Source organism: Lissotriton helveticus, chromosome 2_1 (assembly GCF_964261635.1).
Source record: "Lissotriton helveticus chromosome 2_1, aLisHel1.1, whole genome shotgun sequence".
NCBI classification, from domain to species: Eukaryota; Metazoa; Chordata; class Amphibia; order Caudata; family Salamandridae; genus Lissotriton; species Lissotriton helveticus.
Genome location: NC_136059.1, coordinates 1,194,870,465 through 1,194,889,039, shown reverse-complemented (window position 1 = coordinate 1,194,889,039; position 18,575 = coordinate 1,194,870,465). Strand labels below are relative to the sequence as shown.

General features: G+C 43.9%; 1 protein-coding gene across 1 annotated transcript in view; it reads right to left on the bottom strand.

The window, feature by feature from the left end:
* LOC144819673 (NACHT, LRR and PYD domains-containing protein 12-like) overlaps positions 1 to 18,575 on the bottom strand; it is a 778,723-nt gene that overhangs the window by 84,030 nt on the left and 676,118 nt on the right. The gene's annotated exons all lie outside the window — the stretch shown is intronic.

Below are 18,575 nucleotides of genomic sequence, written 5' to 3'. Positions count from 1 at the left end.
GGCTGAAACAGCCGCAGCGGCAGCCACTAAATCGGCTCCCGTAGTTCGAAAAAAGCGTACATTAAAATACATTGACGGTGAAACAGTGCTGGCGGTGAAAACGTCATCAAAAGGCGACTGCTCAGCGTTACCGATCAACTATCCACTCAATTATACATACATAATCGATGCAAACTCCGTCCCTTTTGCTCGAATCCCTGGAGTGGGGGATAGAGTGATTCCAAACATGGACAGGAGAAACTTGTTAATCGCAGACGCACATATGGGCGAGGGTCTCAGACACCTCAAACTAAAAGATTCTCTGGAAGAATTACAATCAAGGTACTGGTGGCCAGGCATGAGCCTGCGTCACACCATGTTTGTAAAAAACTGCCCAAACTGCAACAGAGATCGCAGTGGGGAGAGAAACAGTTTAATACCTCGTCGTTCTACTCCAGAAAAAATCAGGAGTAAAAAGGAAGGGTTGCGATTAACATATACAGGCTAGTTCCACTTATAATGTAGATCACCAGCACTCGGCTGACGTCCGGACTGTTATACAAAGATTTGCGAGTCTAAATGGCATATACGCTAAGAGCATGCTACGTTTGACCATTGTCTCCACTCTAGCCCTCAAGCCTGAGGGGAAACATGACCAAATGAGCATAGCCCAGCGGGAATCTTCTCACTTCCTTCCTGAGGGTACGGGATGGTGTAAAGAAAAAACCAAGGCATAAAACAATCTATAGCGGAAAGGATATTAGGTTCGGGAGCTGGGTGGGTCAAACATCTAATAAGTGTCCAACGTAGTCTCAATAACTTGCCAAGAAATTCTCTGAAGGGATTCAGTGCGTACGAATTATTATTTGGAACTAGGATGATGATCTCTGACATTGATAGTCAGACTTCAGTGGTGAAAGAAAAAAGCTTTGATATCAAAGACCGTTTGGCTATTTTGCAGGACTTAAACAAAACAAGAAAAGACCTGAGCAACATAAAGTTGAAACAACAGCCAACAACCAATGAAGAACCACCACCTGTCCCAGCAAGACCTGTCTGGATTCCAAAAGTCGGGGATCTGGTCAGGGAGAAGATCGCGGTAAAGAAGGAATTTGGGCCTTCTTACAGAAAAGCAGTTCCTGTCTTGTCTGTCAACGGGACAAGATCAGTTGTGCTACCGCCACTTGCTGGAAAAAAGGAGAACCGAGTTGTATCCATCGACCTGGTTAAACCACAACATGTGGCCGATAACAAACAGTAGGCCAAGTGGACTCCCAATAAGTAGCAGAACACCAAGGTTTGCTACCAGTACAGAGGTCCTAACAAAGAGGCTCATCACATTCGAAACGCCTACAGAAGAAAAAGAAGGACTATGCAACAATGCAATAGAACTCAGACCTCTGAAAACCCAAATAAAAACATTTAGCAGAGACACACCAATCTACAATGAAGTACCAAGTGAAAATGCAAGAAACAAAAATGCTGAACCGATTGGAACAATTGACAGAACTGCATCCGGCTACTTCATAAACTTCGATGATTCCTCTGAAGGCTTCAGTGAATCAAAGACACAGCCATCATCAAAAACCTTTAAAGAGAAAGCTAAAGAACTTTTGAAACAACTGAAAGAAACATATCTGATTTCTCCATGGATTGAATTTTGGGTGGGTTTTGGTGCATTTATCCTCATACTTTGGCTCATCATGGTACTTACTTTGGGACGCTTCATTGAGGGAAAATATGCTAAAATGGACACAGCAAGTCAGAAAATCAACTTGATCCTCAAACCACACACATCTTCACACGTCGAGAAAAGAGAACTTTCTTCAGCCAACTTCACAGCCAATCCGATACCTGGTGGGGTAGCTTGGGACAACACTGACTATGAAATTTATGGTCCGGTCGAGATCCTGAAATATCCACACCAAATTAAGATCTCCTTGAGTGACTTTGTAAAACCAAACTCATTTGCTGATGATTGGGACTTCGAAAGCATTAATAATATGATGTCTGACTTAGTAATGTCTGCTAAATTTACCAAACATGATTATTTGCAGGGTTCTACAAATTATGATAGTATGTACTGTTATAACCACTATGGTAACCATTTTCTACATAAATCTGCACAACCTAGAAATGTTTTAAATTATAATCAATGGGAACATTGTGCAACACCTCCAAAGGGGAGCTCAAGAACCATCTATGACAAATATTCATACTTTTCAGGTTTTAACACAAGTAATGCTGAAGCATTCTATTTTAAATTGTCAAACAAGACAGGAACTAAAACCATGATAACCAACACAAAATTGATATATTCAGACTCATTTTTTGAAAAAGTGAATACCTTTGGTTTCGATTATTGGGACAAAAATGTTGAATTGAAAAGTGTTTGGGGTACAAAAGAATGGCAAGTACAGGGTATAGAAGCTTTGTTTAGAGCCTGCATGATCCCAGAACAAATGATATATCTAAATGACACTGTTCAACAAACCACCTGTCTTGGCCTAGCCAAAATCAAAGATTTAATTAAACCGTCTATTCCGAAACCAACAATGTTTAGCAACACTTCTACAGATGAAGAGATAGACGTAAACCATATATTAAACCAAAACAGAACACATCCTGATTGGAAACAGTGGTTGATCTGGCCCACAGATACTAATAACTGTCAAGACAGATTCCTGAACAAAACACAGGGGTTCAAAATGACCAGGCCAGACCCTAGATATCCCCAAAGACATCACCCAGGGATAATAACAACCTACAGTGTGGGCAAATTATGCCTTCAATGGCTACAAACTTCCACACTGGCAGAAATTAAGCAACACCTAACTTTACTTACTGATGGTGCTGACTTGCGTGATTTCACTTTGGGACCACGCAAACAGCGTCAAAAGCGTTTCATAGCAGCCTCTGTATATGCAGCATACAATGAGGCCTGGAAGGTTACTCAAATTGAAACAGCAGAGAGAATACGGGAAATTGACCGTATTAATTTGGAAAAATCACTTTCTGTAGTGGACAATGGGTTAATGACTCTGTCCTCCAGAATTTTTTCTTTGGACAGCATTGTGTCTTCAGCAATCGACATATTATCGCAAGACTTACTGTTATTACAACACAGTCAGTCACAATTGCGTTCTATTGTACAGCTTGGCTGGACGTTACAAAATCTGCGTTCAGGCTATGTGCCTTGGCGTTTAATCAACACAACGTCACTATTCCAAATCTTTAACCTTACTGATAGACAAATCAGTATGGCACAAAAGGGTGCTGATTATACAATCCTGAGCATTGAGAAACTTGAGAGATTACCAGTGACAATGTCAGAACGACCTGTCAGTGAATGGATAATACATGGGATAATAAATATTCCAATCTCAACCTTCAGGTTTCAATACTGCCAAAAATATATACAGGCTGGCATGTACGAGAAATTGGGGAAGGGGTACCTTAAAACAACTTGGAACCTGCCCTATTCACATGCATGTGTCAGTAATAAAGGACAGAAAGTGTTTCTTAGTGGCAACAATTGTGCGATGTCACTAAGTGGCACACTTCTGTGTAACGGAATTAGTTTGCATGGAGCCTGTGAAGGGAATTCATACAACCTTTCATGTCACCAGCAAGGCGCACCTGCAACAGAAATAGAACCATTCTTTCAAAGACTCTATAATGGGAGTTACATTCTTATTGTAGACCGCAGATGTTGTAGTCTTATGCCCGGGACTCCTTATCTAGTAACTACGACTGCGAAGGTCAAGTGCTGTGGACGCTCGTTGTTCCCCAGCTCCTTTCCAGACAGGGAGGCAAGGGCATGGCCCAATTTGAAAATTACTTCTATTCGAATAGATACTTTAAGCAGAATGAAAACAGTGCTTCTTCAGACGCCTACCAGGCTCTCGTCATCAAAAGAAACGTATGATCTACAAGTCGCAAGGACGACTGCAGAGATACATACATTATTATCAACTAATTCCCCCGTACATTTCGCGGAAATCCTGAATGAAATCTTCAATATTTCTGATACCAATGGGGTCTCAAAGGTATTTAAGACAGTATTTTCGATGGCATTAACACCACTCAAAGCTATACTGGGTATTTTTCCAGATTTCGTCCATTCGATTTTTGGCGGACTTCCCCTGATCCTGGGACTAATTGCAGGAATCCTATTATTAGTCCTTATTTTTCGTTATGGCAACCCATGTCACAGACAAAACTCTTGCGACAAGGGAAGAAACAATCCTAGCCATTGGATACCGGGACCGGATATCAAAAATCCTGGGACTCTCCCGGCTTAGAGACCTGAACATGACTTGGTTACTATCATTTCGACCAATGTGGCAAAGATGTGTTTTACCTGTATTGAGGTGTCTGCTATGCGGAGAAGAATGCGTGTTAGACACCTGTCTGACGCTACAATCGGATGCGCCAATGGATGCAGAAACATTGTTGAGCCCGATCAAGGTTCATGCTTTGTGCTGCCCTCAAAGGCTACCAATCCTGATGACGGCATTCGTGGAAGCTTCACCACTACGATTGATGGGTAGTGAAGTTCAAGATGAAAGCAGCATCGAACAGGTACGACCTTCTGTCAGTAATGCAAATCAGAATGTCAATGGAGACAATCATGCGCAAGAATGCATGATTACACCTATTTCCGAGTTAGTGGAACTTTCCCAGGAAGCTGTTGACAGTTTTTTCGAAAGCCTGAATGATATGATGTTTTCTCCAGAACAGAAATAGAGACTTTTGAGCAAGCTCGCACACGGAGTTCCCTGAATTTGGCCTTCAACTTTAAAAATAAAGTCACATGAACAGATTTTCCCTCCAGTTCACGGACAGCAATTTTTCAGCAGCCCCAAATATTTTTGCATATTTTTCGGGACACTATCTTCTGCTTAAAGTAAGAACTATTCTTAGAGAACTAAGGTTTCTAAATTATAGATAGCTTATAGACATTAGCTGCCCGCTGATACGTTCATAAATATTTTATTCTGTGATGGAATGGTCTTGAACCTTTTTTCTGTATTAAGAAGCCATTTCATGTGTAATTCTCATATACCAAATAAGCAATAATGTATACAAATGCGATTACTTTGGCATTATTCTACAGCTTGAGTGCATACAATACATATGTCTGCAATTTTTTCCGTATATTTGAAAAATTTCAAAATGCATTTATGTATTTTGGGGTGGTAAGGTATACACTATACTCTATAGTATGTTGTACTATGTTATACTATGCATAGATTAGTAAATATGTACATAGTTAGCGTGGAGTGGGTGTGATGTATTCCTATAGGTTCTGAATCGATCCCACTATTCCTGACCCTATTCTAGTTAAACAAACCAACAAGTTAACTAGCAGTCAGCCCATGAGGCAGAAAATCCCCATGATGCAGATACCGTTATCTGACGCAGTCACACTACGGCACAGGAATGTGTTATCTGATTAGGTCATAACGCTTGCGATCTAATTAGACAAGCGATATTCCTCCAGCCCCTGATAAGGCATACGGAGTTCTCATAACAAATCAAACCTATGACAACCTGGGCAAAACCCTGCGGCCATTGTTTTGATTTCACCGAGAACTTCAGTTAAAGAATGTGCTAACGAGCAAGTCGTATGACATCCTTATTGACGTATCTATGTCCATCCTTACGTCAATCTCGGCACCTTAAAGGTATAAATATTACCGATCTTGCCCTATGCAAACACACGCGTGGTGACGAGACGGAGCAGCCATACTTGCCGAAGCCAAGAGCAGAGCAGACCCCGCTGGCAGCAGCCCCGCCTTCCTGACGCGCTGAGAGACACGCTGCTTTCTCCTGCCGAGAAATCCAGCCCCGGCGATTCTGGGTAGCCCTCGCAGGCAGCCTGGAATATCGAGACCAGAGAAAGAGATACCATTCCTCATTCATCCTAAACTTCCAGGTACAGAACTGAATAACCCCTCACAGAGAATTCTTTAGTTATTCACTTGGCAAAAACAAACTTAACTTAAACTGTAACTTTCTATTCCCGCCCACGTATTAGACTTAGGTCAGGTACACGGGGTAGGCGTATTTAGAAACACCAGTTGAGTACGTTTAGTCAAATGTATATGTGTATGTAATATATTTTATTCATTTTAAAACATCTTATGGCTTAGAAACCATATCAATGTTTTTACAGTATTATTTTATACTATTGCTTTTAATGTATGCACTTTACTTAGCTGTAAGTATTGCAATAATATCGATCCATTTCTCTTGTATGAGAAAAGAGACTGATCAATAAATAACACCTTTTTATTGAACACGCCCGTCTCTTCCTTTTCTCTACATTCTGATGAGACTAAGAATGCACGTACTGACTGAGTAAAATAATTTGCCTTTTGTTCACACGACTCTCGAGATTTACTCTTGATTAGGGGAGAGCAAAGTTGTCATGTTCTATGGTTGTCAGAAACTAAATCCCTTCTTGTCTAATCAGGGAAGTTAAGTCCTTCCTGAACATTCGAGAAAGTTTCTAGTGAACTCTGAGCTAAGCTGGCAAACCCAAAACTTTAAGTCTAGTATCGACAGTAGTAGACCTAGTTAACGTCTGGTCTAGGCCTTTACTGCTGTAGGTATTATTCCAATGCGCAGAGCCTATTGGGATGATAGGAACTACACTACACCTTTGCGTGTTAGATAGTGATACAGACTCTCCCTATGATAAATAAGCGATAGAACAATGTTTTGCCCTTTCCCCACAGAATATACCTATGAAAAATAAGAGTTTCTCGTTTTAAAAAAGAGTGGATGTTCCTCCATCTCGCCTACAGAAAATTGCAGGTAAAATGGGTGGAGGTATGGTCTTTGTAGGTAAAACCTAGATTAGCCGTAAATAGGCAAAATAACTTTATTTTATCCTTTCTTTAGGCAACATATGTAAGGTCTGCTGGCCATTAGAATCAGACGTATTTCTAACAAGGTCCAACGAAGAAGAGAGCAATCAAAAGAAATTTTAGTCATGAGTAAGTTGAAATATTCGCATGTCTCTGTAAGGTGGAAAAGGATGTAAATCAAGTTAACTAAAGAGAGATACTTGTAGGAGGATAATACTTAGTAGATAAACAAAGGATAGGTATGGAATTGACTCTTTGCCTTGAGTAGGTGAAGGCAAACTGGAGTTCAAAGATGTATGGCTCAGTTTGTACAATATGTAGGAAATCACTTCTGTGTTGGGGTATAAGGTAGCACTGAAGGGTGTTGTGTTGGTATAAGTGATGTATATAGTCTTTCGGTCCAAACAATGTATTTTTGCAGAAAAGTCATGGGCATATAGATAATTAAAGTTTTTTCTTTTCAGATTCGAACCAGGGTAGATAGAACGTAGATTGGTAAATCTGGCGGGTCCTGATGAAGGTGGTTTCTATTGTTGTTACCTTCCACCGAAACGCGTTGACCAAAGTCCTTTTAAAATCCCACTGATTAGAGTGGATACATATTGGACAATAGAGATAACAACAATAGGAATGTTAACGTGTCCAGATGTATGAGGTTATGACTGTGTGTGAATGAGAGAAAGTGTGGAATGTGAGTATTGTTCTCTACCTGGTTAGAGGTGTGTTTTTTCGTATGAATAATGAAAAATGTTTTTTGAATTATTATGTCTCTTTGATCATAATGTATTGTGTAAAGAAATGAACTTTTATTAATAACTGAAAAAATGATATGAAATCAACTATCTTATATTTAAAAAAAAGACAAAAAATAATTTCAATAAAAAGAAATGAGAAAGTGAAAATGATGGATTATTATTGTCTGGTTATGCCCATTTTATTGGAGGGAAACCCCGAAAAAAATAAAAAGCCGTGGGGGAGCTGCTTTTGCGTGTTTGATAGCCTGACATTTGACCTCGGTCTTTGAAGCGAAGCAAATCTGCCAAGATAAATACAACATTTAAAGGGATCTTTATTTATTGCTTGGACTTTCATGGCTCACCAAAAATTGGCTTGCGCCCCATAGTTTAGGAAACTTGTTTAATGGATTTGTTTGACTGGTAGCACATTTGGACCCACTGCGATGAGACACTGACTAACCACTAATGGGGATGTTACGTAGATTCCCTTTCACACTTTTCTGATTAAGTGATGACCAGTTTAGTGTAACTTTTACTGTGACATACAGTCATTCAAATCTCCATTTCTTGTTTATTACATTATATGTACTTGGTGATAAAACTGACCATAAGCTGACACATATAACTCACTTATAAGCTGCGACCCCAAGATGCAAATCTCAGCAATACCCATGGGGGAAAGACAAGAATACACAAACATTCTAGTAATATTTGAAATTTTTGTACTAACTTAGAGGAATAGGAGACCAGGTCCAGACAAAGGTTATAAAGAGACAATATTAAAATCTGCACATATCAAAATCCTTCGCCTAACCTTGCTGATTTTATGTTGGTTGTAAACACTGCCTTGACTTTGATTTTAAACACTGCTGTTTTGTTTGATATTTGCTTTTAAATTCTGTGAGACGCGCAGCGCAGGGCGCGCTATCTCTTTGTGCTTTGTATTAAAGCTCTTATCTCACCCTTTACTGTCTTTCACTCCGCCCCGGTCCACCGCGGCAGGTTGCCGTTTGAGTGGAGGGCGCGGACTTGTTTCTTGGGACTCCCCTGGAGTGACGCATTTCCGGGTGGCAGGGGGCGTTACTGACCACCAGCGCTCTCCTATTTCAGCACGGTGGGGTCGCGGACGTGTAGCGGTCTATGGTGAGGCCACCGGCGTTCTCCTAACCTTGCTGGTTTTATGTTGGTTGTAAACACTGCCTTGACTTTGTTTTTAAACGCTGCTGTTCTGTTAGATATTTTCTTTTACATTCTGTGAGACGCGCAGCGCGGGGCGTGCTATCTCTTCGTGCTTTGCATTAAAGCTCTAATCTCACCCTTTACTGTCTTTCACTCCGCCCCGGTCCACCGCGGCAGGTTGCCGTTTCAGTGGAGGGTGGGGACTTGTATCTTGGGACTCCCCTGGGGTGAAGCATTTCCGGGTGGCAGGGGGCATTACTGACCACCAGCGCTCGCCTATTTCAGCACGGTGGGGTCACGGACATACCGCGGTCTATGGTAAGGCCACCGGCGTTCTCCTAACCTTGCTGATTTTATGGTGGTTGTAAACACTGCCTTAACTTTGTTTTTAAACGCTGCTGTTCTGTTAGATAATTGCTTTTAAATTCTGTGAGACGCGCAGCGCGGGGCGCGCTATCTCTTCGTGCTTTGCATTAAAGCTCTAATCTCACCCTTTACTGTCTTTCACTCCGCCCCGTTCCACCGCGGCAGGTTGCCGTTTCAGTGGAGGGCGGGGACTTGTTTCTTGGGACTCCCCTGGGGTGTAGCATTTCCGGGTGGCAGGGGGCGTTACTGACCACCAGCGCTCGCCTATTTCAGCACGGTGGGGTCGCGGACGCACAGCTGTCTATGGCGAGGCCACCGGCGTTGTTCTAACCTTGTTGATTTTATGTTGGTTGTAAACACTGCCTTGACTTTGTTTTGAAACGCTGCTGTTTTGTTTGATATTTGCTTTTAAATTCTGTGAGAGAGCTATTTCTTCTTCCTTTGCATTAAAGCTCTTATCTCACCCTTTACTGTCTTTCACTCCTGTCCACTGTGGCAGGTTGTCGTTTGAGTGGAGGGCGGGGACTTGTTTCTTGGAACTCCCCTGGGGAGACGCATTTCCGTGTGGCAGGGGGAGTTACACACCACCAGCGCTCGCCTATTTCAGCACGAGCAGGAAATGGGGGCGGGAGCACCCTGCTTGTCATCTCAGCGCTGTTTGACCCCGTTGCATCCTGGTAAATGCAGTTAGTTCGCACTTTCAAGTCGCTGTAGTTTTTAACCATTGTTGGTTTTGGCAGTGCATATATCTCTAGACACTAGTGTTTCAGGGTTTAGCCCATCGTCAGTAGAGAGCATATAGTTATTTTAGAACATGAAAAAAGTCTTTGGGGGTTGCTGAGAAGGAGCCCAGGTCGTCGCAGGTTACAGTACCCTTCCAAGGCACACAGGTGCTACACCGGAGAGATCGTCAGCTCGTCAGCTCGAGGCCGAAGAAACAGAAAATGGGGGCGGGAGCACCCTGCTTGTCATCTCAGCGCTGTTTGACCCCGTTGCATCCTGGTGAATGCAGTTAGTTCGCACTTTCAAGTCGCTGTACTTTTTAACCATTGTTGGTTCTGGCAGTGCAGATATCTCTAGACACTAGTGTTTCAGGGTTTAGCCCATCGTCAGTAGAGAGCATATAGTTATTTTAGAACATGAAAAAAGTCTTTGGGGGTTGCTAAGAAGGAGCCCAGGTCGTCGCAGGTTACAGTACCCTTCCAAGGCACACAGGTGCTACACCGGAGAGCTTGTCAGCTCGTCAGCTCGAGGCCGACGGAGTCTGTAAGCCCCATCCATTTCAGACTGGGGGGCGTGTTTTTTGTTGAGGGACGGATGACGTCACTGACAGAAAGGTCAGCAAAAAACACGCCCCTCAATCCGAAACGGACAGGGTTTAGAGTGACAGGCAGAGCTCTTCTCCAATGGCTGTCCGCCGTTTAGGAAGTCAGCCAATGGAGAAGAGCTGGCTCGTTTACCTCCCTACTCTAAGACATAATTTCTCGCCCAGCAAGACTGCGCAAGCGCAGCCTACGCAGGCCGAGACCTAAAAAGGGAAATTGAAAATATCTACTGGAATTTTATTATGCACAAAGCCACTTTAAATTGTGGATCTGGTTCACTCACAACTAAATTTTTTATGTTCAAGATAACTCCCCGCTTTGAATTATTTCTAGACCAAATCGAGCCCTAACTTTCGAAGATACTCTATCTGAAATTCAGATACGGTATTCTCCGAGTCAAAGCTTTTACATCTAAATGGGGACCGTTACAGAACGGGGAGAAAGACTGTAAGTGTTCAATGTGCCACTTAGGAAGACAGGAGGAAATAGCCCGCGTCCTATTTTTCTGCCCCGACTACACTAATGCTAGAAGAAAGTGGATAAAACCGCTGGGCAGAAACTTGAGCGTTAGAAAACATATTGAAATGTTACGTATTCTAAAAACTGATAACACACAGCTTATTGTATTTGGCGTCAGTAGTTTTTTATTGGCTATCAATTTTATGAGAATAAAGAAAAGGCTGAAGTTTTAACTGTTCACTTGTACTGATGGCACTAAAGCACTTTACCCTTTGAATTGTGTACTGTAGGGAGGTCTTGTTGAACATGCTATTTGCACTTAGCACTTTACATTTCAATTTTATTGAATTTGGTGAAAGTAGTTCCTATCGGCCATTGATTTTATGATAAGTGAAAAAAGGGTTGAAGCTTTCACCGCTTAATTGTACTAGTGGCACTAAAGCACTATATTATCTTAACTATGTATCGCAGGCTGACCTTGATGAAAATGTTCTTTGTATATTGCACTTTAGTAAACACCCATATAATTGCTCTAAGTATAAAGACTAGCAAACCCATGTATTGTATTTTAACATTTTAGAGGATTAATGTTTTAACTTGGTTTTATGTAACAAAAGTAATGTTTTTTGCTCTTTTATGATTCTATGAATCGAATAAAGATGTTTTTGACTTGACTTGAATAAAAGACTGCTAGAAAAGTAGTCATGATAGTTCATAGTGGTCCGTTAAGGGGCTGACGGAAGCAGGAAAACAAACTGAAAATAAGATAAAACCTTAGCAAGCAGTCACAACTTTGTGGGTACCCACAAATATTTGTTATATTTTTACAACATTCGCTTGTGCTCCAAAAGTATACCTCAATGTTCCATGCACAGGAACGGGCAAAATGTGCCCCGTTTTCAGAGTAGGGTCACAAACGGAAATAATTTCACGGAAATTAATTTTCTGAGAAAAGAAATGGAACATGGTGATTCTCTGCAATCAGAGGCAGCTGAAGACATGGAGTTAGTTAAAAAAAAATAGGCCTTTAATGTGTCTAAATAGCATACATTTGTGCACATAAGTTCTCAAATTTATACAAAAGTGACATGTATTACTGGAGGTTCTATGAAACTGGCAAATATTTTTAAATATCCTCTTCAATAGCAATATATCCATGTATGTGGAAATGTAAAACAGCATTCTGAATCAAGCCCTTCCTATACTTTTTCTTTTTCTGTTAATCGAATGTGATGTGCTGAGAAGCTGAGCCATGTGACTCGCCCAAACCCTGACCTATTATTCCGACATATGCGGCATATTATTCCGGCATGTGGGGACATATTTGGATATGAGACGGGATGAAGGTGAAGAACAGAAAAGGTAGAGGATGGACATGGTAGAGGGTGCAAAGATTTGCCCAGTATTGACCAGTGAATAAAGTGAGACAGGGAGAAAGAAGGAAGAGATAAGTCTAAAGGACCAAGAGAAAGGAGAGAGGATAATGATACTGATACGAGTGCTAGTCTTTTGGATATGTTTTGTCAGAACACCCACCTCCCTACAATGAGCCTCACATTGTGAGTAAGGAGGGCACCAATGTCAGTGGTCCAGCAGAAGTGGCTAACGCCCAATAAATGTGAATTCCAATGAAACGGGGACCATTCCTGTGAATACGAACCAAAATATGGTGGGGGGAGAGCTCAGGGATGTGTGTGTCTAGCGCCTCCACAAATCTCACTGCCCCAGCTGCTCATACCCTTCCGGTTACTATTTGCCCGGTGGTTCCTATCCGCAATCCAAATTCCGCAGAGAACGCAAGACATATTTTGGCTATTCTGGCTAAACCACAGATTTCAGGGAATACTCCTACCAGTGTAGGGGTGGGAGGATGTGTTCCTTTAGTTCCTATGAGTTTAAGTTTCCCTTGTGGAGCAGGTGCAGACTTCTCGATAAGTCTGACTGGATTTGGACCTTTGAGGACACCCAAGGGATTACCAGAGAGGGATACTATTACGTGGGTGTCCCCCCCAAATGGAAATAGGGGTATGCCTGGAGAGGTGGGAATTTCTAAAGCTCCTGGGTGGGAGGTCAGTCAAATTTGAGTGTCCAAGTATTGGATGAATTTAATGAAACGTCAAATACAAGTGGGAGTGCCAAATTAAGTCAGGTGTCAATCAGGTAAACCCTTAAGGTACATATGGTGGATGTGCTTAAGTTGAAACTGAAGTTGTATGAGATGCTAAGTGGAAGTCTTGAATTAGCTCTATTAGATGTCTTACAGCCAAACAAAATTTCACTTATGAGCAAGGATGTTACCGGATATGCAAGACATGATCATTGTAAACTTGTAGACATAGCAAATAAGTTTAAGGTAGAGTGAGACCGGACAAAGACTTTGCAAAAAAAACACTGACACTCTTTTTCATATCAGGACATAGAGCACATGATAGCACCTGGGTTGAAAATGCAAATTCAGGAGTTGATTCAGAGTATTCAAATCTGGAGTACATTCGATAAGTGGGAGGATAAGTGGTAAAGGAAGCAGGATCCCAAAAGGCCTATGGGGAACCTGCCTCCCTCAAGAGAATGGGGAATTAGTTCCACAAGCTTCCATTTGCATGAAGTACATAGTAGAGGCTATGTTCATGTGCCTTGGAGTAGAAGAGATCATGCATCATTCATAAACGACTTTCCACGATTGAGAGAGTAGACTGTGGAATGGTGCAAACAGTTTGATCGATTTGTGAAAATTTCAATGGTGTTGTGGACTGATTTGAATACTTTGTTTGACATTGTTGTCCCAAGTGATTTGTGATTTGCATGCAAAATAGCTACGGATTGGCCTGAAAGGGAGCCGGAAAGGGATGCAGAGACACATGGCCTATTCGCTATTGTAATGGAAAAGTATGATCAGGTGATGACTTGGCTGAAGGCTAAGATGCTGCCATAGGATATTGATTGGATTAAGATTGATGGGACGACCTAAGTACCTAAAGAGACAGTTCATGAATTTTATGAGACATTGTTACAGGCTTTTATACAGTACAGCGAAATGGACAGGTTGGAACATGAGGATATGGGACAGTTTGTGTCAAGACGTCGGGCAGGATTGAGATCTGAAATTAGTCTGATGATCCAGCAACACTTAATTTGTTTGCAAAATAAGTCAATCAGTGAGATTTTACGCTATGTCGAGTATCGCCATGACGAGACTGAGATGAAGCAGAAGAGGCTTAAGGGGAAGCTAATGATTCTGCAGATGAATGTGGCTCAAAGAGGTAATCAGAACCAGCCCTTCACAGGAAATGTGGGCCCTATGCAGGGTGCTTTTCAGCAAGGTGCCCCTGTGATGCAAGGTGGAGGAGGTTTCCAGTCGCAAGGTAGAGGTCAAGGTGCTCCTATTGATCCGAGTACTGGGATTGGTGTGGCCACTTTCAAAAAGTTGAATCAATTTAATTACTGTAACCTTGCCAGTACACCTTTGATTGTTTTGGTTACTACAATTCAGTTGTTCCTGTGTTTTTCTATATGCAAATAATAACTGTTAACTTTCCTTTGGTCTCTCTTGTTTTCCTTGCCTGGTGCTGTGTGATTGACTCACTCTTCATTTGTCTGCTTGCATAATATCCCTGTTGAGACATTCAGCCAGATTCATCAATGTCAAATTCTTCGATTCCTAAATTGCGAGAAAAAGTGAATCGCCATTAAGAAATCGCAGAATGGCATTCATGAATAATTGCGAGAAAAAAAAGCGATTCGCAATCGGCCGCAATCGCCGATTGCGAGTCCCCGAAAATCGGTAAATATTCGCATAATCGGCCGATACCCGTGTTGAAATTGCGATCTCGCAATTACCGAAATCGCAAATTGCGATCTCGCTAACTGCGAGATCCCAAAAACGAGAAGTCGCATCCTGAGCACAGTGATGACATCACAACCAGGAAGTAGGTAGGTTCCACCCTCATTCAGCAGTGAGAGCCTGAACTGGAAGCAGCATTATCAGAGCTCCCCTCCAGTGTGCCTACAGGAGTAAACCAGGAGACACCCCAGTGGCAAGCATGTCACAGGAAGCTGCAGGTGGATCTTCCAGTGGGAGAAAGAGGAAAATAAAATTTTCAGAGCAAGAGCTCGAATTTTTGATTGAAGGAGCCTGCAAGGACCACAATCGGCTCTTCGGTAAAGACTCCAGAAGGGTGCCCGAGGCTGATAAAAGGCGGATATGGTTGCGCATCCGCGCAAAAGTAAACTCTGTGGGGGTGACCCAGCGCTCCGTGGACAAGCTAAAAAAACGCTGGTATGACCTCAGAGGGCGGGCAAAGGAGAAGATTGCGGAGAGGCTGGGGGAGCGTGTGGCGACAGGTGGAGGGGAGCCCACTGTCCCACCGAACACACCACTGGAGGACCAAGTGGAGGACACGATCAATCCGCAGGCATGCGTGGGTGTGACCCAGCTGGACTCCTCCCGACCCACCCAAGACACACCAGGTAAGGGCCATGCGACTGCGACCCCCTGTCCCCTAACAATGTCCATGACTCCAGAGCATCCCATATCAAACCGCAGTCATGCAGCCAAAGCACACCACTAAAGCGCTATTGCATTGTGGGACATGTAGTCTTACCAAAATTACCATCTTGCCCCATTAAGCCAGACATGTTTAGTGAGAGTCAATCCTGCAGCGAGTCAGGGAATGGTAGTCTGCATGCATGTAGGAAGCCTAAATGTGTAAGAAACATGTCACTAATCAACGTCCACTTTACATCACAGGTGGCGCAGAAGTCCCCAGCACAGACAGCGATGCCCTGGTAATTGAGGACATCATGGAGGACACAGAGGGAGACACACATCTATCCCCACAGCCCGGACCATCAGGGCAAGCTGCCGCACCAGCGGTCATTACACCACCTGCCCCTGTGGCCAGTGCCACCCCTGTGCCACCAGGCGCTGCAGTATCACTGCGCGTCACACAACCACCAGTGGGGCCTGCAACACCAGCAGCAGTTCGCCAACCAACCCGCCGCCCTGCGGCTGTGAGGAGACAGTCACGCGGACTGGTCAGGGAGCAGCGCACTAACAATTCCCGTGCTGGCAGGGGACAAAACGTGCGACCAGGTGGGCTCTCCATTGAGCGCCGTATGCTACATGTGCATCAAACCCAGGCCCGTCATCTTGCGGCTATCCACCTCCAACTGAACAAGACCGCCCGAAATGTAGCACAAATGTCAGACCGCATGGAGAGGATGACAGCTGCTATGGAGGCCAACACACAGGCCATGTGCAGCCAGCGGGATCTCAACCGCCACAGACACCGCCAGCTGCTGACCCGCCTGTCAGCCTACACGCGGTCCAACTATATAATTGGGAACGCGACCTCCCAGCTCTCGCGACGCTCCTTGCCATGCAGGTCCAAATGGTCCAGTGCTGCCAGGACGTCGCGAGAGCTCTGGAGCATGTGTCAACAGCAGTGCAGGGCATGCAGGCTACCAGCCATGGCCAGGCGGGGGGGTCTGACAACACTAGTGAGGCTACATCCAGCCATAGCAGCCAGTCCGTTCCACCGGTGGTAGCACCCCGCCGCAGCAGCAGGCCCTCTGCTGCCTCACGGCCTAATCAGGAGGAGGATGTAGGAAGGAGGTTGGGAGCATCTGCCCGGAGGCGGCCTTGAACAATAGAACATTTACATGAGGGGCCATGCTGCTGCTACAAGCATGCCCTCCTGAAGAACAGACATATGACGCAATATGTCATTCATGTACCAGTTTGCAGAATGCCCAGTTTATTGTGCTGTAACAATTACAAATATTCTGACTAACTTAATCTGACTCATGTAATTATTAATGTTGTCATGCATGAGTTAAGTAATGGGTGTGGGGAGTGGGTGCACTAGAAATAGTTCATGCAGATTTGGTTGCGGCGCCTGTGTCCTTCTGCAGGATTCTCACCGCGTGCGTGACGCACATGTGCAGGTGGTCGGTTGTCCCCTTCTGAATCACTGCCAGAGATGTCTACAGGTATCCTGCGCTTGGTAGCAATGTTGTGGAGGATTGCACACACGGCCACGACGCGGCAGCAGACCTCTGGCTTGTATTTGATGGCCCCACCAGTCTTGTGCAGTATGCGGAATCTGCTCTTCAAAAGGCCAAATGTCCTCTCAATGCAATTTCTTGTGTGTATGTGTGCTGCATTGTAACGCCGTGGCTGTGGTGTTGCAGGGTTGAGGTATGGTGTGAGGAGGTACTCACGGAGAGCGTAGCCGCTGTCACCTGAATGATAGCAGCAGAGGGTGAGTGCCTGTGCTGCGCAGCTACATTATCACAGTGTAATATTGTGGGGCATGTGTACTTACCCAGTAGGTGTCCTTCACCAAAGTCTCCCCTGGCCAGTCGTGTGTGAATGCCACTGTGCCGGAATATGAAGGAGTCATGTGTGCTCCCCGGGTACTGTGCCACTATGTCCGTGATGATTGTCTTTGCATTGCACACCATCTGGATATTGAGGAAGTGGTAGGACTTGCGGTTGCGATACATGTATTCCGTTTGTGCTGGTGGGCAGATGTGGATGTGGGTACAGTCAATGCATCCTATTATATGTGGAAATTGTGCTACATTGTAAAATTGCAGCTTGGTCTCATTCAAGTCCTGTTGGCTGGTGGGGAATGAGATGTAGTGGTGTAGCCGGGTCAGCATGGCTTCCAGGAAACTCCTTAGGCAGCGGGACATGGTGGGCTGGGATATCCCCCCTGCGACAGCGACTATCCCCTGGAAGCTTCTGGAGGCCAGTAGGTGCAGGCTGCACAATACCTGCACATGGGTGGGAACGGCATTGGTCCTCCTTGTTGGGTGCTGCATCAGGGGATCTAGGTCCCGGATCAGCTTGATGATCATTGCCCCATTTAGGCGTTACTTTGCGTAAATTTGCCCCCTGGTTTGGCCCAGAAGGGTGACCCGCACACGGAATATCCGCTCCTGGATCCTACGTCTGTTCCGTGCTGCTCGCTGTAGCTTTCGGCGCCTGACCACCATGTAGAGTCCTGGCATTGTGAGAGTCCTCAGGCTCCAGCTGCATGTCCTTAAGTGTGTTTGGTCAGGCCTGCACCTGTTGGTAGTTTGCTAACGTTTTTTTGAATTATTTTTTTTCCTTACTGGTTACCACCTGGTTTGGGTTCTCCTTAAATTGCGCGTCGCAAATAGCAATTTTCGGGTATTTCGCAATAAGCGATTTTTCATGAATGGCGATTGCGATTATTTTGCGAGTTCGCAAATGATTTCACAGAATCCATGGTTTCTCGCTATTTCAGAATCGCAAGTGGGCTTGTTCCAGGATTCTGCGATTTTATTTGCGGACTCGCAACTTTAATTTTGCGAATTCGCAATTTAGGTTTTTTCACTATCATGAATCCCTTTCTTTGAAATTGCAATCGCAATTGCTAATTCGCAGCTATTGCGATCGCAATTTGGCTTCATGAATCTAGCTGATTGTATTATTATTATTACTGTAATTTGGGCATTGGAAAAGAGAATGTTATCTTAATCCAGCTAATCAAGGACAACATTTAGGGTCACCTCAACCTCAAAATGGTGACCCGGTGCAGTTACCAAATGGTTCAAGGTAGACTTCCAAATTTGAATGCGCCTCAAGGTCCGATGATGCAAGTCCCGCAACCCCCAATGCC